This window comes from Macaca thibetana, chromosome 6 (assembly GCF_024542745.1).
Source record: "Macaca thibetana thibetana isolate TM-01 chromosome 6, ASM2454274v1, whole genome shotgun sequence".
Lineage (NCBI taxonomy): Eukaryota > Metazoa > Chordata > Mammalia > Primates > Cercopithecidae > Macaca > Macaca thibetana.
The window spans coordinates 170,365,612-170,393,514 of NC_065583.1; the positions used below are offsets into that span (position 1 = coordinate 170,365,612).

At 46.3% G+C, this 27,903-nt stretch overlaps 1 protein-coding gene across 1 annotated transcript in view; it reads left to right on the forward strand.

The window, feature by feature from the left end:
• Positions 1-22,818: 22,818 nt before the first annotated feature.
• MED10 (mediator complex subunit 10) overlaps positions 22,819-27,903 on the forward strand; it is a 29,621-nt gene continuing 24,536 nt past the window's right edge. The window contains exon 1 of the mRNA XM_050792948.1: positions 22,819-22,828. The gene's annotated coding sequence lies outside the window, so the exon portion shown is untranslated. The remainder of the gene's footprint in view (positions 22,829-27,903) is intronic.

Genomic DNA, 27,903 nt, shown 5'->3' on the forward strand with positions numbered 1-27,903 from the left:
AGAGTTAAAGTTAATCAGACTTCCTTCCTTCCTGTGTTTTTCCTCTAGATGGAAACCTTTTAAAGTTTCAATTCATTATTAAAGAATGCTGACAGATCTGCCCTTGCTCCATAGAACCAGTGCTTCCTAGCACACCGCAGGGTCCCAAGTATTCCAAAGGGCGTCTGGTGGGACTGAGAAGCGTGACTGCAAGGGACTGTTTACAGCTAGCTTTAGTTTTTGCTTGTGTTCTCTGTGGCCCTCTCTAAGTTCCTCCTTGGCCCTTAGAGTGTGGTACATATTCGCTTTCATGCCCACATCACCTCTCTCTGGTGAGTGCTTTTCTTTGAACAGAGGAAGTTGGGCCAGGCAGAAACTCAGCACCATTCAGGTCAGCAGTGACTCAAGAGGAGCCCTGAGGGACAATGAGGCTGGGCACGGAGTCCAAGTGCACGAGGCTGGGCTCTGGCCTTCACCCGTGCGTCCCACAGCCCTGCCACGGCCTGGGTCTCATATCCGTCCCTCAGAGACTCCTTGTCCCCTTGTGCAAATGTGCCTATTAAATTCCCAGCTCCTGGCCAGGTGTGGTGGCTCTCACCTGTAATCTCAGCACTTTGGGAGGCCGAGGTGGGCAGATCATGAGGTCAGGAGATCGAGACCATACTGAGACCATCCTGCTAACATGGTGAAACCCTGTCCGTACTAAAAATGCAAAAAGTTTGCCGGGTGTGGAGGCGGGTGCTTGTAGTCCCAGCTACCTGGGAGGCTGAGGCAGGAGAATCGCTTGAACCCGGGAGGCGGATGTTGCAGTGAGCTGAGATCGCGCCACTGCACCCCAGCCTTGGTGACAGAGTGAGACTCTGTCTCAAAATAAATAAATAAATAAATAAATAAATAAATAAATAAATAAATAAAATTCCCAGCTCCTGAACAAAAGAGATGGTCAACAGGGAGTGCTGGGAAAACCGAGGTGATCATCCATTTCCAAATACTTGTTTTTGCTTTTGTTTTTGACAGAGTCCCCCTCTGTCGCCAGGCTGGAGTGCAGTGGTACGATCTAGGCTTACTGCCACCTCCATCTCCGGGTTCAAGCGATTCTCCTGCCTCAGCCTCCTGCGTAGCTGGGACTACAGGTGCCCACCACCACGCCCGGCTAATTTTTGTATTTTTAGTAGAGATGGGGTTTCATCATGTTGGCCAGGATGGTCTCGATCTATTGACCTCGTGATCCACCCACTCAGCCTCCCAAAGTGCTGGGATTACAGGCATGCGCCACCACCCCTGGTCAGTTCCTCCCCTTCTTCCCTCTTCCCCTCCTCCCCTCCTCCCTTCCTCCCCTCCTTCTCTCTTTTCTTTCTTTCTCCTTCCTTCCTTCCTTCCTTCCTTCCTTCCTTCTTTCTTTCTTTCTCTTTCTTTCTTTCTTTTCTTTCTTTCTTTTCTTTCTTTCCCTCCCTTCCTTCCTTCCTCCCTTTTCTTTCTTTCTTTCTCTTTCTTTCTTTCTTTCTTTCTTTCTTTCTTTCTTTCTTTCTTTCTTTCTTTCTTTCTTTCTTTCTTTCTTTCTTTTCTCTCTTTCTCTCTCTTTTCTTTCTTTCTTTCTTTCTTTCTTTCTTTCTTTCTTTCTTTCTTTCTTTCTTTCTTTCTTTCTTTCTTTCTTTCTTTCTCTCTCTCTCTTTCTCTTTCTTTCCCTCCCTCCCTCCCTCCCTCTCTCTCTCTCTCTTTCTTTCTTTCTTTCCTTCCTTCCTTCCTTCTTTCTTTCTTTCTCTTTCTTTCTTTCTTCAGCTTTTTACCACTAGCAAAATTTCTCACATTGACTTTTAATGAAGTGGTCTGTGCCTCACTGTGGGAGCCCAGCAGAACCATAACAGGGAACATGAGTAACTGACGGAAAGTGGGCTGGCTTCCTGGAGCAGCCGTAAGGAAGCACTGCACACTGTGGGGCTTAAAACAACTCAGATTCTTTCTCTCACCGTTCTGGAGGCCGGAAGCCCAGGATCAAGCTGTTGGTGGAGCCACGCTCCCTCCAAAGCTCCAGCAGGATCCCTCTTCACCTCCTCTGGTATCCAGGGGCTCCCTGCCATCCTGACATTCCTAGGTTTGCAGCTGCCTCACTCTGATCTCTGCCTCCCTTGTCATGCAGCCCTCTTCCCTGTGTGTCTCTGACCTTACATGGCATTTTCCTCTTGTTTTCTTTCTTTCCTTCTTTTCTTTCTTTCTTTCTTTCTTTCTTTCTTTCTTTCTTTCTTTCTTTCTTTCTTTCTTTCTTTCTTTCTTTCTTTCTTTCTTTCTTTCTTTCTTCCTCTCTCTCTCTCTCTCTTTCTTTCAAGATGGAGTCTCGCTCTGTCACTCCATCTGTCAGGCTGGAGTGCAGTGGTACCATCTCGGCTCACTGCAACCTCTACCTCCTGGATTCAAGTGATTCTCCTGCGTCAGCCTCCGAGTAGCTGGGACTACAGGTGCGCATGACCACGCCCAGGTAATTTTTGTATTTTTAGTAGAGACGGGGTTTCACCATGTTGGCCAGGATGGTCTCAATCTCCTGACCTCGTGATCTGCCCGCCTCGGCCTCCCGAAGTGCTGGGATTACAGGTGTGAGCCACGGCGTCTGGCCTTTCTTCTTCTTATAAGGACACCACTCATGGGATTAGGGCCCACGCTAATGATGTCATCTTAATGATATCTGGTAAAAAACCCTATTTCCAAATAAGGTCACATTCACAGGTTATCGGGTTAGGACTTCAACATGTCTTTTTAGGAGGCACAATCCAACCAGCTGCAGAAGATGAGAGGAAATAAGAGTCATGCTCTTCTGAAAGATGGCAAACATGAGCTAGCAAGAAGGTGTTGGTGAAGGTGGGGAGCACGATCTTGGGGGGTCTCCAGAGACATGAAGATGGGGCAATGGCAAGTCCTCTGCCATGTACCATTGCCCCCAAAACACCTTCCAGTTCCCGTGGCAGTGGTTTTTCACTTGTGAATACGGTGTTATGTCATTGACAGAATGTAAATGAACAGAATTTAACCATCTTGATTTGTGGGGCAGAGTCCACAGTCTGTCTTCCAAGCCGAGTTTTGGCTGGACTGGAAGGGGGAACTGGGTCAAGGTGAGCAGACACAATGAAGAAGGCGGACGATGACTTCATCTGCGGTTCTGACCTCAGGCACATGCTTTACAGCATGGCCTGGGCACCACGTGGCACCTCTGCGATCCCCTTCATGTCCTCCTTCTGGTTATGCCTGCCGCCCTGGGAGCTGTCCTGGCAGTGTGGGTGCACCCGTGGAGCTGTGCAGCCCTGCCTCTGACTCCAGAGGCAGGGACTTCTTCAGTTTAAAAAGCAGAACACGAATCATCAGATCCAAATGCTCCAACACTATAATCACCATACTTAGAAAAATAACCATAAAGCTGAAGGGTTATACTTGTCCTCTAAGTTAAAAATGTAAAATTGTAGAAGTGAGTTTTCCAGTGACACATTTGTGACACACAAGGGGTTTCTGGTTTCCTCTAGGGGACCTGTAGGGCTCTTAGATGCCATAAGGCTAAATTAAGACTGATTTGCTTTAATTACCAGGACAAAGAGAAGCACTAGAAAGTGGCAGGTTGGGCTGGTAAGTGCATGAGCTTTAGAACTGGTCAGACCCGGCCGGGCACGGTGGCTCACACCTGTAATCCCAACACTTTGGGAGGCCAAGGTGGGTGGATCACGAGGTCAGGAGATCGAGACCATCCTGACTAACACAGTGAAACTCTGTCTCTACTAAAAATACAAAAAAATTAGCCAGGCATGGTGGTAGGCACCTGTAGTCCTAGCTACTCGGGAGGCTGAGGCAGGAGAATGGTGTGAACCCGGGAGGAGGAGTTTGCACTGAGCCAAGATCGCGCCACTGCACTCCAGCCTGGGTGACAGAGCAAGACTCCGTCCCCCCCCAAAAAAAAGAATTGGTCAGACCCAGTTTTTAGTCCTGATTCTATAAGTGCTAACTGTGTCAACAGGTCAAATCATTTCGGACAAATGGAAGTACATTGAACCTCTGCCTTGGGCTTGTGGTGGGTTGTGCCTGAGACTGCGTACAAAGGACTTGGTGCGATGCCTGGGACTTGGTGGGTCCTTGGCAAGTGTGTCTCTGCACAGCGCACTGATCAAGGATCAAACCCATGAATGCGGTGTGCTATGGAGGGAACTGTGGTCCCCCCAAAAAGATATGTTGAAGCCCTGACCCCTCATACTTCAGAGTGTGACTTTATTTGGAGGTAGGGTCCTTACAGAGGTAATTAAAGTTAAAGCAAGGTTATTAGGGTGGTTCCTAACCCTATCTGAGCTGAGTCCTTGTAAAAGTAACGTGGGGACACAGAGATAGCCATGCACAGAAGGAAGGTATGCAGTGGAGTGGGTGGGACACAGGGGGAAGATGGCCACCTAGGAGCCAAGGAGGGAGGACAGGAATGAAGCCTTTCCTGGCAACTTCAGAGGGAGCATGGCCCTGCCAACACCTTGATCTTGGATGTGTGGACTCTCCAAACTGTGAGCAATAAATGTCTGCTGTTTAAGCTCCCGGTCCGTGATACTTTGCTGCGTGCGCCAGGACATTAATACACAAGGGTTGAAGCATCACCAACGCAGGAGATTGGGGGCACAAATTCAGTGGATGCTATAAAAGTTGGGGGCTGTTTGCACCATAGGGTCCAACCATATTCAGTACAAGTCTGCATCAGCTCCAGTAAATGCCACAGCCGCCAAACACCAGCGAAAGCACAAATATTCAATATAAAGGTGCCCTTTTTAGCAGCCGCCTTGCAATTTCTTTCTCTATTTTTATTAGTTAGGTCTATAAAAAGACCAGAACATCTTGAAGATTGGGAAAGCATTTGGATGCAGCATAGCCACAGAAAAACCCCCACCAGAGAGAAGAGTTCGAGTGCATCTCTGACATCATGCTGTAACAATGTATAATTATAGGAGATATTATTAAATTGTAAAATGTGAAGCTGGGAAAACATGTAATTTGGTAAGCTCGGTCTCCTGCCTGGTATAATTACATGCCTCTCCTTCCGTTGACATTGTATTTACAGGGCGAATATTTTCTGGGCTCTTGCCACAGTGGTTAATGTGAGACACGTCAGAGAATATGCCAAGGTGACAAGTCAGGGTCGAAAAGAACACTCATCTTATTTAGCACCTAATTTTTTATTTACACTATGACGTGATAAGATTGATCATTCAGTTTTAATGAATGCCGACTGGAAAGTTAATGGTGACTTCCTTCCTTACATTCTACTTTCTTCTGTGGGCTTTGTTTTGTGTGACCCGCTTTGGTATTTATGATGTGACCATTTAAATATGTAAATTAGTAATGATTGGATTAGATGAATGACTTGAGTTTTAAAACATTGTAACAACTTAGAGCCTGAATCTTTGGGATTAGAGCAGATTTTTCAGCCTCAGCACTGTTGATGGGGTGGGGTGGGATGGGATGCCTGTCCTGCACATTGCAGGTGTTTACAACACCCCTGCTGTGACAAGCAAAGTGTCTCTAGACACTGCCAAGTGACCCTTGTGGGACGGGGGATACAAAATTGCCCCAGCGGAGAATCACTGGGCTATGGGAAGAGGGTAAAGGATTATGCAAGGATTAGTCAAGGTCAAATCTGGCGTGAAATCGTAGCAGCTCATGCACCATGCCTGATGCTGGAGTAGTAGAAAATCAATGTGGATTTTTATCTTTGGACAATTAAAATTCCACTTTCCCAAGTCAATTGTCTTGTTTGTTTACCCAGTTTTGCATGACGAAATCAAATACGTAGTTATTGATAAAGCTGAAGTGAATGCTAAGATTGTAATTCTGTCCAGATGTACTCCCAATATATAATCAATCACAGAGAATGGGGAGAAATGAACCCCTATCCTCTTTAAGCAAGGTCTTTCCTTTCTAGCACTCCTTGTCCCCGCTGGTGGCATCATCTTGTTTGGGGCTCTCTGGCTGGTCTTAGAGCTCCCAGGAAAGTTGATTTAGAGGGTGTGTAAATTAGCTGATCATTAAAATGAGCCCCCATGGCCTTGGAAGTAAGTGATGTTGGAAACTCATTGCAGATTATTAGTGGACTGGGGTGCCTCACGTATGAGGGGCATGAGGTTGGGTGGGAGATCAGGGCCACAGCTGACTCAGGCCTTCTCAGGCTGCCAGCATGGATGCCACTCATTGTTTTACCATCTGACACCTGCTTTTCCTCTTGCCCTCCAAGATATTCAAAGAGATGATTGGGGCCCTTCATGAATCTTAAAATATCCTGTGGTTTCTGGTATCCAGGGTCCCCTTCATTTCTCTTCCTGTGAAATGGGTGGTGAGGTCAAGGGCATTCCATTTTCTTCCACTCTTAAAACCCAGGGCCTGTCCAGGTCTTCAGGCTTCAGCTCCTCCTTCTAGGCCCCCACTGTCCATGCACACCCTCACCAGGGGGGCACATGACCCTATAGCACCGCAGTCTCCCTCATGGCCAGCAATCCACCAGAGTGCCTCCTCACTTCATCGTCAGTGGTCTGTGGTCCCCAACCTCTTTGGCACGAAGGACCAGTCTTGTGGAAGACAATTTTTCCATGTACAGGGTGGTGGGGGAAACGGTTTTGGGATGAAACTCTTCCACCCTAGATCATCAGGCATTAGATTCTCATTAGGAACTGGCAACCTAGATCCCTGGCATGCGCAGTTCACAATAGGGTTCCTGCTCCTATGAGAATCTAAATGCCAACACTGGTCTGGCAGGAGGAGGAGCTCAGGCGGTGATGCTCACTCACCTGCTGCTCACCTCTTGCTGTACGACCTGGGCTCAGTTCCTAACAGGCCATGGACCAGTACCAGAGTTGGGGACCCTGGCTCTTAGTAACACAAGAATGCACCTGCTGCATCCTCACAGGACCTTCCACAGGGCTCTCTGGTCAGAACTGTATTTTTGAGAAATTTCCCTCCCTTCTTTTTTTTTTGAAACGCAGTCTCACTCTGTGGCCCAGGCTGGAGTGCAGTGGCGCCATCTCGGCTCACTGCAAGCTCCGCCTCCCAGGTTCTTGCCATTCTCCTGCGTCAGCCTCCCGCGTAGCTGGGACTACAGGCGCCCACCACTACGCCCAGCTAATTTTTTGTATTTTTAGTAGGGATGGGGTTTCACTGTGTTAGCCAGGATGGTCTCGATCTCCTGACCTCGTGATCTGCCCGCCTCGGCCTCCCAAAGTGCTGGGATTACAAATGTGAGCCACCATGCCTGGTCTTCTGTCCCTTCTTGATCCAATGTCCCTTTTAGAGATGGTCTCTATGGACAGGCTCCTTCCTGTGGTCCCCAGGAAAGACCACGCCTTCTGGGCACCACCATACTACCCTGCCTCGTCTCCCAGGCCAGCACAGTCCCACGTTGTACGGATGCCCTTCGTTCTCCTGGATTCTCATCCCTTTGAACGAGGTCTGGGTTAGCAGCTCCTTTTCTTCCTTTCTCCTCCCAGAGTGACTTTATCATCAAGTTGAAGCCAAGGAGCTTCATTTGTGCTTTTACAGTTATTTGCAATTGCTGAAGTAAGATGCTTGTTAAATATACTAAAACCTCACCACATCGGCAAGCAGCAGACGTCGCTTCCCCGCCTGTCCCCTGAGGAGTCGTTCCTGCGCCTTTGGACAGTGTCTTGCCTCTGATTTTTAAACAAAAGAAACTGTCTGCCTGTGTGTTGTGGGTGAACTGGGGCTTCTGCAGCCCTCTGTGACACCCCGCACCCACCGAGGTCATCACTAACACTGCAGGCCAGATCCCTTGCTAAGGGCCTGCGTGGATTCTCTCACTCAAGCTGTATTTTTGTCCATACGAACTAAGGCCTGGAATGATGGAATCACTGGCCCCAGGTCACTCTGGCAGCTGTGAGCTTCAACCATAGTCTGAAATCAAGGTGCCAGGAGGGCTGCTGTCCTTCAGGGAGCTCTCAAAGAGAATCCTTCCTGTCCTCTTCCTGCTGTTGGCTCCAGGTATTCCTTGGCTTGTGGCTGCTTCTCTCCAATCTCTGCGTGTCTCTTCACCTGGTCTTCTCCTCTGCATCTCTGCATCTTCTTCCATCATAAAGACAGTCTCATTGGATTTGAGGCCCACCCGAATCCAGTGTTTCATCTTGACCTTGACCTTAATTACATCTGCAAAAACCCTGTTTCTGAATAAGCTCATGTGCCGAGGTTCTGGGAGGGCATGAATTTGGGGGAGACACTACCCAATCCACTACCATCACATCAACAGAATACCTCCATGGCAACACCCACATCAGTGTTTGGTTGAATAACAGTGCAATAGCCTAGCCAAATAGACACGTCAAACTAACGATCCTGGGGGCAACAAAGCTACAGGACAGTGGTATTCGTGCTTGGCCATGATTTCCGTCTTTTAAGTTAATAGTGTTGTGCTTCCTTCATGGTCTCCAAATGCACGGTCCCCAACAGAAGACATGCCACAAATGACAGAATTTCATTCTTTTTTATTTCAGACTATTGGTCTCTTGAACAGCGAGGGAATACATTTCTGTTCTTTTTCAGCCTGCAGTTTTGAAATGTGCTAAGATAGCCTTAGAAATTAGTATAACACCCCACAGCCAGCTCCAGGCTTAGTCCGGATCCTGGGGGCTGCAGATGGTTAACAGAGTTCTGGATTCAGAGACAGAGAATTTGGTTTACGTCCCAGTGACTTCTCTCAGAGCTGCACGGACTTGACCATATTTCTTCATTTCACTGAGCCTTAGGAGAGGACTAATACTCATTCACCTGTGTTTTGAGATGTATCGTAGATAATGCCTGTAACGAGAGCCTGTAAATCGTCATGGAATGAAAAGGTTCTGCTCTGATGTATATACACCCACACGTAATGTTCCCTAAATGACCTGTGAAACTCTCCCCATGCTGGAAAACGGACTCTGGAGGTTTTATTCTATAATGTATTTTTGGTTGTTCAAGGGTTGACTTTTTAGTTCTAGGATTTCCAAAAAAAAATCAGTTTGCTGCTATTTTGGCTTTTTGCCCTTTTCCCGATTCCTCGTCTTTCTAGCATGTCAAGAGACAAAAAAAAAAAAAAAAAAAAAAAAAAAAAGGGTGGCGATTGCGGATCTTTCCTTTATCCGGGCTGCAGCTGGGAAACACTCGGTGGGGTCGGGGGCAGATCGAACAACTGTTTACTTTTTTATGCAAACTCTGACTCTACCTTTTGAAATGATCACTGGTTTTGTTTTCTAAGATGGGGCTTTAAGAATCTTCATTTAAGCCCTCACGGTGGCTCATGCTTGTAATCCCAGCAGTTTGGGAGGTGGAGGTGGGCGGATTGCCTGAGGTCAGGCGTTCAAGGCCAGTCTGACCAACATGGTGAAACCCTGTCTCTACTAAAAATACAAAATAAATAAATAAATAAGAAAAAAAATTTGCTGGGCGTGGTGCTGTGCACCTGTAATCCCAGCTACCCGGCAGGCTGAGGCAGGGGAATTGCTTGAATCAGGAGGTGGAGGTTGCAGTGAGCTGAGATTGTGCCACTGCATTCTAGCCTGGGTGACAGAGCGAGACTCTGTCTCAAAAAAAACAAAGCAAAAAAAAAAAAAAAAAAAAAAAAAGAAACTTCATTTAAACTAATAATAAACTGGTTGATTATGAGGCTCATGGTCCTAATCTTTCTTTCAGGACATCATTGGTACAATGAATACCATTTGAATATGAATTATGAATTAAATAAATGGTGTCAATGTTAAATTTTGATACTAAAGTGTGGTTATAAAAGGGAAGTCTTTGCTTTTGGGAAATATACAGAGAGAAGTATTGAGTGATAAAGGGATATGATATTTCTAGCTAACTCAAATGATTCAAATGATAATAATATATACATAAACAGAGAGAATAATAAAGCAAATAGGGAAAAATGGAAGTAACTGTGAATATGAGTAAAAGATATACTGAAGTTCCTCATTCTATTCTTGCCCTATTCTTGTAAGCTAGAGATTATATCAAAATAAAAAGTCACCAAAAACAGTTAAAAAAAATAAAATTGTCACTGAAAATGGATTAATCTTGTTTATCTGAAGAGTTTTTATCAGTTCATGTTTGGACTTCATGATTGTCAGAGCATGATCTGACACAGAGAGCACCCGGCAGACAGGAAGGAGAGGAGTGGACCTGATCTAACGTTCCATCCTGCATTCTCACGTCGGGACTCGGAGAAAAATCAAAAGCTCAACAGTGCACTCTCTGCAGTGAGGAGCAGCTCTGAGCGGGTGACCTCAGGAGGGGCAGGAGAGGCTGGGCAGCTACGTCCACACCTAGCCCAGCCTCTCTCTGGTGGACCCAACCATGGGACCCAACCCCTGCAATGTTCCCTCCTTTGTGCTTAACTGTCTTGAGCAAAAGCATCCCTAAACCTAGCAAACTCAAACCAAACAGCCCCACAGCTGTGTGCAGCCAGCCACCCTCCAGTACTGACCACATTCCTTCTGTTTCTGACTCTAAACTTCCATGTGGAATGTTGCATTTCTCAAGGACACTTTTGATTTCATGAGCAGCCTATTCTGCCTTTCCTGCGAAAGCTGCCAAGATGGGGGAAAGGATTCCTGCTCTTTGGAGGAGGAGGAACAGGCTTCCATTTATTTGACAGCTGCGCCGGCCACTGAGCCAAGCCTTGGGGATACAAGAGGAGCCACAGAGCTTGGCCCTGCCCTCACTGCACAGAGAGGAATTACATCTCACAAATCAGTGGCTTCCGACTCTGTCCACAATGAGGAGGAGAGGTTGACAGAACTAGGAGGCCTTTGACCATGAGTTTTATCTCAGGGGAAATCAGAGAGGGCTTTCTGGAGGAAGTCAGAGCTGAGCCGAGATGCTTTTAGAGAAGAATGTGCATGCTTGTTTTAGAAATGAAGGTCTTGATTTTCTCTATGTGATTGACACCCACCAGGACACTAGAGTTACAGTGAAACTGGCTATGCTAAAATGCAATTTGGGATTATTTATTTTAAGGAATTTCATAAAGTTTTTCTAATTAGGGATACTCCCCTGAATACAAACAGAGAGCCCCAGACAGTATTAAAGGAGAAAACTGAAATCTTTTCTGCTTTGCTGTATAGAAGCAAAGGTGCCACGAGCAGAAGGGCTTGGCCCAGGAGGTGCGGAGGATGATGTGGTGGAAGTGTTTCTCACAGAGATCTCTGGTTTGCTGTGATGCAAGGACCTAGAACAAGTGCAGAACCCCGCAGGTCATTGGAAACGTCAATCAGGAGTGGTGGTCTGGGAACAACTAGGGCCCAGAGTATTTGAAACAACTGAGAGGAGGCACTTTTAACCCTGGGGCATTTTGGGAGGAGTTCCCTCCATCCCCCACCCATCCCCACCATCTGATTTTGGAGATAATTTCAGATGTTGTTCGGAGAGGAGAAACTCTACCCAGAAGAGAATGGGGTGAGAGTTAGTCTCTGATTCTCAACCAAGGTTGCACATTAGGATTAACTGAGAAAAGACAATGCGAAAAGTCTAAAACAATTAAATGAGAACTTTTAGAAATCTCCCTGGTTTATTTTCAGGTGCAGTCAGAGCAGTGAATCCTGTGCTAGAACTACTCTCAGAGAGAAAGGAACTTTCAGGGCCTGGAAGACAGAGCAACGCCAGGTTTGGGAGGAGCCTAGACTCAGAGCTCTGGGATTGTTCTGGGCCAGGAGTTCTCGAACTTTACTGCCCGTCAGAATCCCTGGGGCGTTCCGAAAAGTCCAATGTCCACACATCGGTCCTCATAGAAACCAAACCATAATCTGTGGTGATCAAGATGTTAGCATTTTTTAAATCTATTTTTTAAAAAATTCCCAGTGAGAGATCAAGCATTTTGAAAACACATACAGACCAGTTGGAGAACCAGGCTCCTAGATCAGGGGTTCTCGCCCGTGAGGCTGGGTCGGTAAGACCCCGCAAGAGTTCATTCACAGATGGCTGGGCCCCACCTCCAGAGTTTAGGATTCAGCCTGGAGGAGGGGTGAGGATTGGCATTTCTGACAAGTTCCCAGGTGGTGCTTCTGCTGCGGGTCCTGGCACACCCTTTGAGAACCATGGTCAAGGTCCAGCTGACCCTCCTGGTCTCATTAGCCTGGCTATGTGCTGGTTCCTGCTGGCTCCGAACGAGGCACCCAGCGCAGACCAGGCCCATTACGCCGCAGTCCTGGGTTGCTGCTCTGAGGACTGAGGGTCATGGTCTTCCTGTGGCTTCAAGGAAAACACACCTGACCCTTAATTAGGTGCTTCTCGGGGGTTCCCATTTGTCATCTGTCTTCATGGACCCTGGCTTGGACTGTGACTGAAGAGCGAGCAGAGCCAAGCGGAAGCAGGCCGGCGGAAGGACAGCCGCCTTCCAGCCACAGGGAGCCCACACCACCCTCGGGAAAGGAGACAGCCAAAGCCTGTAACAGACAGAAGGATTTATTCTGGGCGCTCATGTCTGAGAACCCCTTTCCCCCAACCCTTTAGAAAATAAAGCAAGGGTTGAGTTATTCAGGATAAGAAGTAGAGATAAATTATTCAACCAGTTAGGTTGACATTTAAAAGGCTATTTATAAAAATGATCATTTCTCAAGAAAATAAAAATAGTGAGAAACTCAAAATTGGCAGTTCTAGCAGAGGGAGATATAATGTTATGCAGAAAGCATTTTCGAGGTTTCCTGAAAACATATTTTGGGTTTATTCAGTGTTATTTCTCCTCACTGACATTCGATTAATCCTCAGGCAAGGTTCCCTAATCCTAAACCTTCTTTTTCACCTTGTCAATTAAAAGAAAAAAACTTACTTGTTCATTATTATGTCCATGCCAACCCTGGCATCAGATAATTCTGGAGGGGGCTGGCTCCCCTCAGCTCCCTGGAGCTGCACGGTGGAGGAGGAAGAACTGGCAACTGTGTTTTCCACGCGTGGGTGTTTCGTGGCATTACACCGGAAGTTACGTGGCACTGCACACATGGGAGAGCTCTTTTTAGCTCTCGATTCCAGTAGGAGGTGACTCTTCCCCCCAGAAAAAGAATTTAAGTCTCTTCCCTCCCTCCACATTGCCCCATGCCTGGTTGCAGTTTATTGAGGACACAGCTGACAAAAGCATCCACCCTCCAGAGTGATGTCAGGTGGGGAATGCCCGGATGGGAGCTAGAGACCTGGAGCCTCATGGCGTTCACTATTTCAGTTAACACGTGAAGGCCGAAAGTCCCATGGCCAACAGGCGTGGGGCCACCAGGCAATAGCATCCTCCCAGCCAGTCCAGATCACGGGAGTCCACATCGGGATGGGCCACCATTCAAGACCCGGCTGGATGCTGTCCATCCTGATTTAGGACTATGGTCAGTCCTTGAGGGAGAAGAAAATGGCAATTCTCATCAGAACCCATAGTATATTATCCATGGTGCCTGTGAGAATTACACAGAGTCCATTAATACATCAATGGCCTATGGGTCAAACATCCTCAACTTAACTTAATGGGTTTATAAAGCCTCAAGTTAAAGAATCCCTTTAGGTATCGTATATATGGATACTTTACCTGGGGAGCTCCTACGTAACTATCATGCCCAATATTTGGTTGCTGGGACCATCAAATGCCGGTATCTCCTGTACTGCACTTTTACCCCATAGGTCCGTGTGCACCTGGGTGGCATGTACAACCGGATGACCCTTCTCTCCCAGACCTGAAGTGGGCTGGACCCTCCTGGACATTGTGTGTCAGACTCTCCCTTTCTCTTGCTGAACATGTAGCTGTTTTGTACCCTAAATAAGATATTGCAAGATTCTAGCCAGGGCCTTATTCTTTAATAAAGTTTTTGCTTTGGAATAATTTTAGATTTGTAGAGAAGTTGCAAAGATAGCACAGGGTCACGCAGGGATGGTTCCCAAAGTGAGCACCTTCCTAAATTCACACTCCGGGCACCTCGCTTACCTACACCTAATCCTAGCTACATTCCCGCATGTCCTTCACCCAGCTTCCTCTGATGCTCCCATCTAACGTGACCATTGTGCTTTTGTTACAGCTAAGAGATGAAGGTTGGTGCGTTCCTATGATCCAAACACTAGACTTCATTTGGATTTCACTTGTTTTTCTACTTATGTCCTCTTTCTGATCCAGGATCCCACACTGCTTAATCTTAGTTTGTTTGTGCTGCTGTAACAGAATACCTAAGTCTCAGCAGCTTATAAATAACAGAAATGTATCTCTCACTGTTCTGGAGGTTGGAAAGTCCAAGATCGCAGCGCCGGCAGGTTCTGTTGTCCAGTGAGGGCTGCTCTTGGCTTCCAAGGCGGCACTTTGTAGCTGTATCCTTCAGAGGGGAGGAACATTGTGTCCACCTGTGGTGACACGGCAGAAAAGCAAGTCAGCCAAATGCTACACGAAGCCTCTGTATCGGGGCCTTAATCCTATTGACAAGGGAGAAACCCTCACAGCCTAATCAACCCTTAAGGCCTCACCTTTTGATACTATCACATTGGCCATGAAGTCTCAACACCTCAGTTTTGGAAGGGACACAGTCAGACCACAGCACTGGTATGCCTCTTTAGTCTCGTGTGGTCTGTGACAGTTTCTCAGCCTTTCCTCGTTGTTTTTCCTGACCTTGACAGTTTTGAGGAGTGCTGGCAAGGCATTTTGTAAAACGTCCTTCCATTTAGCGTCTCTGTTGTTTTCCTCCTTTTTACACTGGGTTTCTGGGGAATTTTTGGAAAAAGTACCACGAAGGGGAAGACTCCTTTGTATTGCATCATGTCAAGCGTCCATGGCATGGACGTGACATCACTGGGGAGGATACCCTTGACCTGTTTGGTTCCGGTGGTGTCTGCCAGCTTCCTCCACTGTCATCATGTTACTACTTTTCCCTTCCTCTGCTCTTCGGAAGTGAGTCACTAAGTGGAGCCCACACTCGAGGGGGTAGGGGTGGTGTTAAGCTCCACGGATGGAGGGGAATGTTTGCATACATTATTTGGCTTTTTTTGAGAAGTGGGTCCACATGTACCTAAACTGACAACAGTTAACAAAAACATCAGTAAGGCAGACAGCTCTTGCTCAGTGATGACATGACAGATGTCAGTGTCTGGCGTCTGGATGGCCAGTGCTACAGGAGTGGCCATTGTACCCGGGATGATGGGGCACCTGACCAAAGGCAAGAGGTGGAGCGACGTGAGCCTGATCAGATGGCCTGCTGACCTCAGTCCTGTTTTGGAGAGCTGCACTGACCACTGACCAGGAAATGAGACTCTGCCCCAGCCTGAGACCCGCTGCCAGGCCTTGGTGGTGTCGGGGAATTGGAAAGCTTCCTGGCAATATATAGACAGTCATAATTAATGGAGACATCACAAGACAGTTTCCTGAATGAAGGTAGAACTGACAACCTCCTCTTCCAAGGCTATAATTAAAGAAGCAGTTGAGAAATGTTATCTTTCCAATCCTGCATATTCAAACTTATCTGTCACAAACATATTGTTAAACTCCCCCTTAGGTCTCAGTTGTCACTTTCAAATGCCTGCTTGCAGCAACGGTTTATTATGCCTTTACTCTTGAGTACTTTTATAGAGCACTTATGCCTTTCAAAGGGCTATCTAGGTCTTCGTAGGAGGGTGAGGGTTCAAAGCAAAGCAAATCCACTTTATGTCTTTATCAATTGTTCCAGTTACCTGTGCTGGGAACAATCTCATAAAAAGCCCAGCTTTTTTAGATGCATTTTCTTCCTATTAGGTTTTCACATGGGAAGATCAACCGTGTTATCAAAAACGGACTGGAGTCTGTAAGTCATTAATTGAGCTCTGTCCAGGGTGCCCAGGATATTGTTTCTCTCATTTAAAATCTTTTAATGCAGTAGCTTTTACTTGTGATATTTATTTATTGTTGAATCTCTTCAGAAGAGGAGAAGCACTTTTCACCCCTATGGCAAGATCTGTGCCTATAATCTCTGGAGGGAGCAGAGGTAAGGAGACTCGTATTGCATTTGCAGGGTCAGCACAGGACTGAGCCATCGTTTCCTTTTGTTGCAAGTTCGTGATGTTCAGATGACACGAGGCAGGATTTGTGCCTTGTTGCTGCTCAGGGCTGGCAACACTGTGGGTATTCCATGATCGTATTGTAATCACAAAGAAAGCAACGTGGTGGCTCCGAATTCGTGCCTGCTGGATCAATACGGCTCGTCTGGTCTGATTTGTTTGTTGTTGTCAAGTCAGGCTGCTCTGAAATTGGAATATTGAAGGGAATGCATTTTAGACATAATCGTGGGAAATCCTCAAAGGAACCACCCTAATGAGAGAGCAGAAAAACTTCTGGATAAGATCTGCCAAATACCTGAAGTTACAGTGTCTGAGGAGCTTATTTATTTCATCCCCAGGATCTGTTGATTACTCCCTCTCCCCATTTTATTAGAGGCACTTCCCCCACCATTATTGCTTTGTTCTTGGAGCTGGTTGGGCAGAATGGCCAGGCTAGGCTCTGCTATGCATTTTGTTCATTTCTTCACCTGGAGACACACATCCCTCTGCCCTATGACGACTGACTCATTCCCAGGGTTTCCAGGCTGATGGTAAGGTAAACGCTCTCTTCTGTACAGATCCCATACCTTCTTTGAAACAGAATCCTATGAACGCTGAAAGCAATGCTGGTTCAGAGAGAGTTATAAGGGGTAGAGGGCGTGGAGGCTGGCACAAGGCTCGCAGCTCCCTGAGGTCTTTGTTCTTCTCATCAGCAGCTCCTGCCTGGCCCTGCCCTGTTCGTTACGATGTTGAATCAGGTCACCACCCAAATAACAGCTGGCTTTGGTTTAACCTGTGTTTTTCCAGAGAATCCTTTGGCGTGGAATGGGCATTCCTGGAGCCACTGGAATTGTGTGGTGGCAGGAGGCCAGAAGCTGGAATGCCTCTGTGGGAGTGTCCTTGCTGAGGAGTGGGGGTTGCCACAGCTATTTGACCTCTAGGGCGCCTAACCCCCGTAGGAGCAGGGTATGGCCTGTGCAAGCAAAGATACCTGATCGAGCTGTGCATTTCTGCAGCCATTTGTCCCGTGGGAAGGGCCATGCTACGAAATTGGAGCCGTCGAGGGGGAATGTTTCATTACAGAGATCCCTGCTCACCAGTGCTTCTGCCACAACGAGTCATGCCATCAATTTTCAAAGTGCTGATGCAAATGCCCATGGATCATGCTCGAGATTTTATGAAACTTAATTAAACAAGATTATTCACCTGTGTTATGTAACTGTACATGCATATTTGCACTTATAGTATTTCTAATTCAATGTCAGCATCACAATTCACAACGAAATATGACCCTGAAATTGAAAGGGAGGAGTTGATGTGAACACTTTTAAAAGATTTTTAATGTGCTCCTCACTGGGATAGATAGCATTTTCAGCTTCTGTGCAATCTGAAATGCATTCAGCAGGTTGGTAAAGAGCTCTGCAGGTTTCAGTTAAAACAAACAAACAAACAAAAAACCCAAACAGTTGCTAAAGCCAGAAGGGACATTTTAAATGGCTTGTTTTTGAACTACATTCCATGGAAAAATTTTATTTCACTTGTGACATAGAAATGTAGGCTGCTCAGCCAGGTGTGGTGGCTCACACCTGTAATCCCAGCACTTTGGGAGGCCGAGGCGGATGGATCACCAGGTCAGGAGACGGAGACCATCCTGGCTAACATGGTGAAACCCCATCTCTACTAAAAATACAAAAAAAAAAAAAAAATTAGCCGGGTGTGGTGTCGGCTGCCTGTAGTCCCAGCTACTCAGGAGGCTGAGGCAGGAGAGTGGCGTGAACCTGGGAGGCAGAGCTGGCAGTGAGCCAAGATCACGCCACTGCACTACAGCCTGGGTGACAGAGCAGGACTCCGTCAAAAAAAAAAAAAAGAAAGAAAGAAAGAAACATGGGCTGCTGGCGCTGGGACAAACGCTGCAGGTCATTGGTCACAGAGCCCCATTTTGCAAGTGAGTGACCAGAAGCCCAGAGGAGGAAAGTGGTCCACCAAGGCTGCCACTAATGAGGGGAGAACCATGCACTGGAGTCAGGACTGATGGCAGTTCTGGGCATGCCCACTGTTCGTTCAGGGAGATGCAGGCCTTGCTGGCTTCAGAAGTAACATCCGCGGATTTGACATCCCTGCCCCCATGGCCCCTATTATTCTCAAAGCTCCTTTTCTTATATTTTGAAATTTTCCTCCAATACTTTGCTAATATTAAGTTACTTGCTAAGAATTCTGGGCAGAAATAATCAGATGGAATAGCCAAAAGATTGGTTATCACATTCAACTAGTACAATCCTGCTACAAAACCACCTGTATTAAAACAGGGACAATGGCAGGTGCCAGATGGTTGAAAAGGGAACTTTGTGTGTGCCAGGTGGAATTGAGAAATTTTTGATCAACAAATATTTCTCGGACTGGGCATGGTGGCTCACGCCTGTAATCTTAGCACTTTGGGAGGCCAAGGCAGGTGGATCATTTGAGGTCAGGAGTTTGAGACCAGCCTGGCCAACATGGTGAAATGCCATCTCTACTAAAATTACAAAATCAGCCAGGTGTGGTGGGGGCTCCTGTAATCCCAGCTACTCAGGAGGCTGAGGCAGGAGAATCGCTTGAACCCAGGAGGTGGAGGTTGCAGTGAGCCAAGATCGTACCACTGCACTCCAATCTGGGCGACAGATTGAGGATCCATTTCAAAAAAACCCCAGCAAATATTTCTCATTGAGATTCTGTATCCTGACGTGCATTCATTTCAAAATTAATAAGTTTTTTATTTTTGAGACGGGGTCTTGCTGCGTCACCCAGGCTGCAGTGCGGTGGTGTGATCATAGCTCACTGTAGCCACGAACTCTTGAGCTCATGGAATCCTCCTGGCTCCTTCCTGAGTAGCTGGGACTATAGGCACAGGCCACCATGTCTAGCTAAAATTAATAAAATTTGAAAGTTGTTATTGGAACAAATGTACCATGTAAATGTATACTACACAGTCCTATTAAAACACTCCACAGAAAAGGTGAGCTTCCCAAGTAAGCTCTAGACACATCATCTTTTGTTGTTTCACTGAATTTCACTGCAAATCAAATAAAGGAAAGTTAACAAGGGAATAGAAATACATTCTTTAAAGTATTAAGCATACGTAAAGATTTGGAATCCAAAGTAGATTTCTGAGGAAATGGTATGAAAATAATGTCTCACAGCAGCTGGTTTGAGAAAATTCCCATCTTGAAGATCCCAGGAAATGTTTGGAGGAGCTTATCATTACCAGAATAATTTTAAAAATCATTAATTAGGATACAGCCTTATGTCTTCCTTGTAAGCACGTTAGTCACACAGAGATATAGCCATATGTGATTCCACTTTTTAAAAGAAAAATGGTCTGTGTGTATCTAGAATGAGTAGTCTTGGGGAATGTGTCAGCTGCTATTTAACCACATATCTGGATGCTCATGATCTGAGGTCCATGCACCTGGCTGGGGAACAGTGTCCTGTGGGTGACATGGCATAGTGAGTAGAAAAGCCCCAGATGGGAAAGCCCCTGTCAACCATCCAGCGCTGGCTGTTCTGTTCTCTGTCATTTATTCACTGTGCAAATCTGTTCGAGTTACTTATGCATTTTGTTCTTCACCTGTAAAATGAAGACATCAGAATGGCTCACCTCTAAGGCCTGTTAGAATTCCTAACACATTACAATTCGTCAAATCTCTGACTCTTCTTAGGAGCCATCTAAATCAGCTCTGACAGCTTCATAAGGAGGACTGAAGAACCATTTGGCTTACAAAAATTCACCTGCCCATTCAGACAATAATGGTTGGAATGGATTTATGCAAATGTGTCCAGAGGTGTCTTCCTTGTCCTTTAAAAGGCCACCTGAAATGCTCAGCTTATATTTTTCAGGTAATTTTGATATTTTGCAAGATCTGTTGGGAGTTAGAACACCCAAAATTTCTGCTACCGGGACTTACATCTATATATTAACACACCAGAAACGCATCCCAGCCAGTACCTCAGCTAGAATACATCAACCCAAACCAGCAAAACTAGGGACAGACCTGTTATGGTTTGAGTGTTTGCATCCCTCCAAAATTTGCATGTTGGAACCTAACACCCACTGTGATAGTGTTGAGAGGTAGGGCCTTGTAGGAAGTGAGTAAGTCATGAGGGCTTTGCCTTTTTGCCACGCTACCCTTCCATCTCTTCTGCTATGAGGATTCAGCATTCATCCCCTTTTGCCCCTTTTGGCCATGGGAGGACACAGCAAAAGGGTGCCATCTTGGAGGCAGAGAGCAGCCTCCACCAGATACTGAACTGTTGGTACCTGGGTTTTGGCCCTCCCAGCCTCCAGAACTATAAGAAACACATTTCTGTTCTTTATCAATCACCCAGTCCCAGGTATTTTGTTATGGCAGCACAAAAACAAGACCGAAGTGTTTTCACTCCAATCCCATCTCCCTTCTTTTGTCTCCCACTTGTGCTTATGTGACTTTGACATTTCACTTAAAAAAAATTCCTTGGGCTTCAGTTTCCTCATCTCTAAAATTAGAACTTAAACCAGGTGACTACTAAGGCATTTTCCACCTCTAAGACCGTGGCAAGTAAAGCTACCTAGTTTCATACATAATTTGAGGAAGGCTGATACACTTAAGTAAGAGGCAGCTATAAATAGTAGGAGCATGCATTTCAGGACAGACCACAAACCCATGCTGATGCACAGTAATTGAAGAGTTCTGTTTCATTTCAGCTCCAGTCTTTACATGCAGGAAAGCCCTGTGGTTTTTGTACTCATCAGGGATGTTGTAAAAGTTTAGTCTTTATCATGATCTAAAAAGGTCAGACCAGTTTTTTGTCTGGGTTTGAATTCTGCTAGTTTTACTGGCTTCACAGAAATCTCTGATTAAATTTCCTTGCTCGTTACTGTAAGTTTTTGACATGATGGCAGCATATGCTATAGTTTTTAAGGATTAAACACTCCTCCAGTTCCCAGGAAAAATATCAAATTACTAGGAATTTGTTTCTAGTACAAGCAACAACAATAACAACAACAAACACAAATAATCCCCATGCCCTCATCTACCCTCTTGCCCGAAAGTAGAAAGATTTTCTTAAGGAATTCAGTGAGATGTTGGGGGAGAACTTAGGTAGTTCTGGAAACTGGTTTCCCAAGCAACGCACTCCACCGTCTTGCATTTAGGGACCCTGAAGCATAGGGGTCGCCTCCCACCGTCCCCAGCCAAGCGAACGGAAGGGAAGCTGGCCAGTTAATGAGCTCTACCCACACAGACTGAGCTCCTGGGCAGCTTTGCTCTGCTTTGTAGTTAACTGAGAAGGGTGAGAATCAATGGATAAGGAAAACCGATATTAGGAGCTAGAAAGACCAAGCTAGATAAACAGGAAACGAAATATGCCAAAGCAAACACAGCTAAACATGGAACAAAATAATACTTTTTTGGTAAATAAGAAATAAACCCCACTATTTTGTATTGTCAGAGATTCAAGATATATTGCTTCTGCTAAGCAAAAATACGGTTTTATAAGAAAAGGGAGCCATCGGAGAATAACAAAGAACGGCTGAAATAAAAGGCAATTGCTGAAATTAAAAAACAATCAATGAAGTTTGGAATATAAATAGAGAAAATCTCCCAGAGGAGAGAATAATAGCAAAAGAGACTGAATACATAAGTAAAAAGGAAAGGACCCGAGGGAACAACGTAGGAGGTCCAATACAAGACTAATAGCCAATAAAAATAAAATCAAGCAGAAGGCATCACATACACAGACATTATGAATTTCCCAGAATTAAAGAACAAAAGTGTTCAGACTGAAAAATTCCACTGAGTTCCCAATGTTATGAATGAGCAAATGTAGCCCCAGACACGTTCCTGAGGGATTTTGGAAAAGCAAGTAGGCAGGAAATCTCTTTCGGAAAACCAGCATCAGCTTGGAATAAGATCTCTTGCTCTCCACCATGGATCTAAAAAACTACAGTGTGGCATTATCCAAATTCTGAAGGAAAATGGCATCAAACCAAGATTTCTCTACCCAGCCAAACTATCAATAAAACACGGAGGCAGGAATAAAAACATTTCAATGTGTATGCATTCCAATATTTTATATATCAATGTCCTTTCACAGTTACTTGCTCAACTTTGTGTGCAAGTAAAGCAAGAAACAGGAAGACAGGGGCTCCATATGCCAGGTCCCACCCAGCAGGAGGGCATCTCCCAGGGTGAGGTAGTGTTGCCTGGACAGCAGCCAGAGTTGGGCATGGCACCTGGGGAACCCCTAGACAGGTTTCTGGGGGGAAGAAGAACTTGGTTGAATAGAACAGACGCTGGAGAGGTGGAAGAAAATAATAAAAGGATGTAAAGAAGGCAAATTTTTAAAAAGTAAAAGGGATTAGAAACTTCAGGAAAAATAACACCAGTACGATAAAAGAAACTCAATCCAAGCACACTATTTGGTTGTAGGTAAGTATATTATCATAGTCTTAGCAAGGTAAGCCCTGTTGGTTGGTTTATAACAACCTCCTAGATAAAGCACTGAAGAGTCATTGAGTAGGGGCTAGTATCTTACATATTTGAGGGTCATAATATGTGCATTATACTTGATGGAATAATAAATGAACGTGTATTCCTTCATATTACAAAGGAACCAACAGAAAAACAAAAAATAGTGATGCACTTCATTGGGTATAGTGATAGAATATAATTAAGTTAAACTCTCAATATCTCAGAGCATGCCATCAATAGCCAATGCTTAAATCGACAAGTTAAGTAATGCCCATATGAGCACATTAGTTAGAGAGATGGCAGAGACCACCAGAAGAGGTCACAGCAGGGACCGTTCACAGGACTCCTCAGAGGGGGGGACCGGGAAGCTTGGGGTGGAGGATACTTGCTCTTATAAGTCCTCCTGCACTACTGGAGCCTTGTATTCCTGTACTGTGTTATTAGGGAAATTTATAAAACTGTACACAACAAATGAAAAACAAACAGACAAAAGGTCTTTTGCCAGGATGGCCTGGGCAGGATAAAGGGTGGATGTGGGGTCCACCTGGACAAGTGCTGTGATGCTGGTCCTGGTTCTGGGCTCTGAATTCCATGCCCTTGGTGCTCCTGACACTCCTCACTTTCCTGGCTGCTACCCCAAGGATGCAGGCTGCCCTCAATGCCCCAGGTGTCAGGATCCGGTCCCATCAGAGTTTCTCCTGGGGACACACACAGGCCCTTTGTCCTGCTTTGATTCTTAGATGTCCCAGGGGACCTGCAAGTTAGGTTCATTCACGTTCACTGAAGAATAAATAAAAGATTTCAATAATAAAGTCAAAGATGATTCCTCAAGCAAGTGCTGTGGCTCTCTCCATTCTGAAAGTCCCCATCCACCCACCACCCCCCTACACACACATATTCACAGATACAGGCACATGGTAACATACATGCATACACATGCAGATTCACAGACACCCACATGTGCATGGTCACACACACGCAGTCTCACATGCACACACATATGCTGGGGAAGAAGCACATCAAGCTTCCGCAGGCTCCCACTGGACACAACCTGAGGGGATTCTTCTGAGTCGTGTCTGACTCACCCGACAGAGTGAGCTGTGGACTGCGGTAATTAATCAGCTGTGAGTTTCCCAACCTAGCATTTCGGGAACAGTTCTGGCAAGTCCGTGTGCGGAGAAACCACTGGCTGTCATCCCGTTTCCACCCGGAGGCATCCTGTGAAGAGGAACCCGTCACAGAGAGACGAGAAGAATGAGGCCAATGCACCAAGTAATAACAAAAGGAAAAATGGATTTCTAAAATTAATGACGGTAACAGATGTAACAATGCCTGCCATAGAACCGTTCTTTAATACCTGTTAGCTAAAAAGAAAAACAGAAGATTCAAGTCCCCAATTTAGCATCTATAAATGTGCCAAGTTTTGAGAAACGTGAATTCTCTCTCTTAAGAAATGAGAATTAATATGCTTTTTGCAAAATATGGAATTCTAAAAGCCAATAATTCTTACAGAAGCTGGGATAAAATATATACCTTAGAACAGATGATTGATCAGAAGTTTCTGGGTTAAGTGTAAAAGTCCTTTGAGAATTTTGTGGCCAAGCAATTCTTAGGTCAATGTACAGTCACGATAGTCACACATGTGTTATTTACACCTTTACTCAGAAACAAAGCTGGATAATTTCTATGATGATGATGCTTGTAAAATGTGTTACCCTCGTATCCACCGCCTGGAGATCAGCATGAGAAGAGGAAAGGTTAAGAAAATACAGTTCTGGGATGAAGATGACATTATTGTGAACATATATACACACTATATGTGTGTGTGTGTATACATATATATGTATATATAGTGTGTGTGTATGTGTGTGTGTGTGTGTATATACATATATATACAACTCAGCAAAGCAGATACCAAGCATAGGCCCATGACCCTATTTTTTGTGATAGTTTCTGAGCAATGGGCAAAAAGTATACCCAGGAAAAAGAAAAACTGACAAGCCATGAAAAAACAAGAAGACTTTAAAAAAAAAATTGTTTTTGTCAGCTTTTGCTGTGACCACAAACAGCCTGAACATGTCAATGGCTTGCATCAAGATCTCTTCTGTCTTGCTTGTGAGACATGAAGTGCAGACAGGGGTGGGGCCGGCCGTGGCTCAACTGGACCTGCTCAGTTTGACTCAGGTTGGCATAACTCATGTCTTCTCACCCAGAACCCAGGCTGGAGGGACAGCCACCTTCTGGGACGTAGTGATTCTGTGGTGAGACAAGTGAGAAAGCCTGGACCAGGCCACAGGGTCACATGCAAAGGCTCTGCTGTGCTAACAAATTATGACACCTCTCTCCAAGATCTGGGAAAAAAGCATGGTATTGAAAGGAGCCAGCACCTAACCCTCGTAACAACTGGAGCTGACTAGTGCCGCGTGGTCAAAAGACACTGAGGGAACTGCATTGTCATGGGTGGGAGGGGAGGCTATCACTCCATGTTATTGCTTTGCACGCCTTTTGAGTACCACTGGGAGGGGGGCAGGCAGTTGAGGGCAGCAGAAAGGCTTGGACGAGTGGCCTGGTTGAAGGGCAACTTGCTTCTCGTTCCTTCTGCTGTATGATGAAGAATCATTTCAGATGGTGAGAATGGGTTTGAGTGAGGGCAGAAAAAGTTGTACCATACAAAATAAAATTGAAATATATTGAACCTGAGCAAATCTTGGACTCAGTCACCAACTTCTTATTCTTGCTGACAGGTAAGCTGCTGTCAGACCCCACCTCACCCAGGCTCATGAAAATCTGAATTCTGCTGGTATGACATCAGATGCTCACACACTCAAGACTCCTCAAAGTACATTCCAGGTCGACAATCCATTGCTCGCAGAGTCTTCAAACACTCTCTGGGGACCTCACTTTCTAGGACCCAGATGTGGTAACAGGAACAGTGATATTCGGGACTTGAGGTGAGCAGAGAATGAGCTCAGGGTAGGCTCTGGGAGATCCTACATGGTTTTCATATCAGAGCATGTTAGTTTCCCAGGGCTGCCGTAACCAATCACCACCAACTGGGTGCCTTAAAACTACAGAAGTGTATCCTCTTGCCATTCTGGAAGTCACTAGTCTGAAATTGAGGCCCTTTCTCAGGGCTCTAGGGGAGACTCCTTTCTTGCCTCTTCCAACTCCTGGGAGCTGCAGGCACTCCTTGGCTTGTGGCCGCATCACTCCAGTCTCTGCCTCCCCATCATGTGGCCTTTTCCCCTGTGTGTGTTTTTCTTGTTTTCTTGTCTTTTGTAAGAACTCTTTTCACTGGATCTAGGACCACCATAGATGATATCCTCATTTCCAAATCGTAATTACAGCTGCAAAACCCTCCCCACTCCCAGCAAGATATGGTCACATCCAAAGGTTCCAGGGCCCAGGACAATGGACACGTATCCTCTGGGAGCTACCATTGGACTTGGAGCAGAGATCATCCAGGAGAAGCAGGACACCTGAGGGAGGATGTGCTGGTGGCATCTCAGTGAGCCTCATTGCTGGCGGCAGCACTGTGTGTCCTAGGAATTAGACTCGGGGCCGATGGCCACACTCAATCCTGGCACAGGTCTCCACAGGCTACTCAGACTCCCTGTGTGCCTGCTCCTTATCCGAGAAAAGGAGATAGCAGTAATCCTTTAATAGCTGTTGAGAGCATTAAAGGAGTAACATGCACGAAGTGATTTTAAGGGAACCTGCCCATGCCAGCTCTGTGGAGTGTTAGCTTCAATTTTAACAGCCTTGCTGGGGATAAGGGTGTTGCCATCTATGACATGAACACTCCCAAGCCGCAGAGACACTGTTCAAGACCCCAAACCTGCATCTTCCTAAGGCCCTGTTCACTGCCCAGGTGCCCTATGATAGTAGAGCAGTCCCAGCCCCATGTGTCCCCACAAGGCCGTAGTTTCTACCTCCTCTAGGTGCCTCACATGGGCCTCGTCAGCCCGTGCTGCCCTATAACCTGCCTGGGATGGCCTGCCTGTGGCCTGCCTGGTGGCTTTCCCTGTCACCTGGCCTGTGGCCTGCCCTGTGGCCAGCACTGTGACCTGCCCTGTGGCCAGTGCTGTGACCTGCCCAGTGACTTGCCCTGTGACCTGCCCAATGGCCAGCCTGGTGGCCTACCCTGTGACCTGCCACCTGCTTGCCTGCTGCTGATGTGCCCGACTCCTGCCTATGACCGCGTCCTCTCTCAGCCCTCGGCCTCCCCGTTCTCCTACCTCTCTCCAGCACCTTGTGGTGCCCTCCCTCCTCCCATTGCTGGAGGCTGTCCTGCCCTGTTTTGTTGCTCTGCAGACTTCCCTGGCTCCCACCCTCAGCCCTCATGTCTCACTCCATGCTCTCTTTCAGCCATCCCACCTCTGACACGATATGGAGATTGACAGCCCGTGATTCTGAAATCTCCTAAACCTCTCTCTTCACATCTGTCACAGCCTTGCCCCCCTACACAGGGCCACACACTCAGCTGCCTCCAGACGTCCCATGAGGACCTCAGCCTCACATCACTCCCTTGATTTCTCCTCTGGAGTCTTCCATCATGTTTTGCTCTCACTCTCTCCACCAGGCATTTGAGCTGGAACCACAAATCATGGGCGACTCTTCCGTTCCTCTCTTGTCCCACCAACCCCTGCACCCTCCCGTCTCCAGCCAACTCCTCTCATTTCTCATGTGAATCTGTGCACCAGCCGGGGACCACTCTGTGCTGCGGATGAGGTCACACTCACCTCGGTCACCCTGGGAGAGACTCTCTGCTGGGGTAGGCAAAAGCCCTGTGAATTGTCCCTTCACAGGACTCCCCCGAAAGCCTGTGCTCCAGCTGGATGGGACCCACAGTTCTTGCCTAAACGCTGGGGTGGCCCCAGATCTGCATCAGCATTTGGGGTGTCTAGTTTCATTCATCATATGGTCGTGATGGTTAATTTTACGTGTCAACTTGGCTAGGCCATGATATCCAGCTATCTGGTCAAACACAATTCTAGATTTCTGTGAGGGCATCTTATTTTAAATGAGGTTAACATTTAAGTCAGGAGAATTTGAGGAAAGAAGATTAGTCCCCATAATGTGGGTGGGCCTTGTCCCACCAGTGGGAGGCCTTCAGAGAAAAAGACTGACCTCCCACAAGGAAGAGGGAATTCTGCCTTCAGACCTGACCTGCTGCCTCAGCTTCTTCATGGGTCTCCAGCTGGCAAATTGTATACTCGCCAGTACCCTCAACTGTGTGAGCCGATTCCTTAAAATCAGCCTCTCTCTCTCTCTATCTACCTCCTATTGGCTCTGTTTCTCTGGAGAACTCTGACTGAGATGATAGTGCCTAAATAGGATAGTATACACGTGTCTGGGTCAGTACCCTGTCATCAAATGCATTATTATTTTTGAAGAGAAATGTATAAATGCACGTGCTCAGTTGTATATAAGA